The sequence below is a fragment of the Acyrthosiphon pisum genome, chromosome A1, assembly GCF_005508785.2.
Source record: "Acyrthosiphon pisum isolate AL4f chromosome A1, pea_aphid_22Mar2018_4r6ur, whole genome shotgun sequence".
Classification (NCBI taxonomy): domain Eukaryota; kingdom Metazoa; phylum Arthropoda; class Insecta; order Hemiptera; family Aphididae; genus Acyrthosiphon; species Acyrthosiphon pisum.
In genome coordinates, this window is record NC_042494.1 from 126,265,993 (window position 1) to 126,267,347 (window position 1,355).

The following is a 1,355-nucleotide window of genomic DNA, read 5'->3' on the forward strand; positions in this document are numbered from 1 at the left end:
GGAAAGTACAAGAGTTAGGGCTCCAGACACAATACAGAGAAGATCAAAACTTAATTGAATTTTGTGGAAAAATGGATGGCTTGGCATTTTTACCAGTTGGAGATGTCAAAGATGATATGGCATATTTAAAAAACATTGTTCCAGAGGAGGCTGAAACGTTATTAAATTATTTCGATACAACATACTTTAATGGCAAATACAGGCAAGTTAGAAATGAAAATAACAGAATAGTTTTAAGAAATTGCCCACCTATTTTTCCACCAAATTTATGGAACGTACACGACTCAACTTTAAATGATGAAGAACGCACAGACAATTCAACGGAAGGATGGAACCATAAATTCAGTAAATTGGTAGGACAAACACATCCAACAATTTGGACTATTATAGCCAAAATAAGGTTGGAAGTGGCAGCTGATGAGACAAAGCTAGCCCAAATTCAATTAGGAGTACCGCAACAAAAACGACGAAAAACGGTGTACAAAAAAATACAAATCCAATTAAAAAAATTATGCGAGGATTATGATAATGGTATCCGCGATATTGAAAATTTTTTAGCTGCTATCTCCTATACAATAAGATATCGATAACTTACGATTTTTTTTATTATTTTATTATTTTATTATTTTTACTTTATTTTACTGTAGACTGTTTGTATTGACTATGTATTTGACTGATTTATGTTTGTGTTAACAATTTTTAAAACGTGAAACTTATTTCAAATTATTAATCTTATTATTGTATAAACGTATTTAAAAATTATAAAATGTTCAATTTTTTTAAACAGTATAACCTATTTGAAATTATTATTATTATAATAATTGTAGACTGTTTGTATTGACTATGTATTTGACTGATTTATGTTTGTATTGACAATTTTTAAAACGTGAAACTTATTTTAAATTATTAATTTTATTATTGTATTGTGACAAATTTTTAAAACGTATTTAAAAATTATAAAATGTTCAATTTTTATAGCTAAGGATTGAAAATTTAAAACAAGGATTATCATAAATAGTTCATACTGTAACCAAACAATGTGAACAATATATAAATACTATTACTAATAATACGTATGTGAATAATATGACATAAATACATAATTTACCTAGTAAAATACAAAAATTTGGTTTTTATTTTCATGATTTTTTTTTTCTTTTGGTTTTTTTTTCCGTGGTCTTTTTTTCCTTTGGTTTTTTATTTTTTGGTTTTTTTTTTTTGGTTTTTTTTCTTGGTTTTTTTTTTCCGTCTACCGAAAAAATAGGTAGGTTGTTTTAACTCCCACTGATAATAATGCTTATCTACGAAGATAACAAATCAAATTATTATATGATTACGATTTTCATTTTTCATTA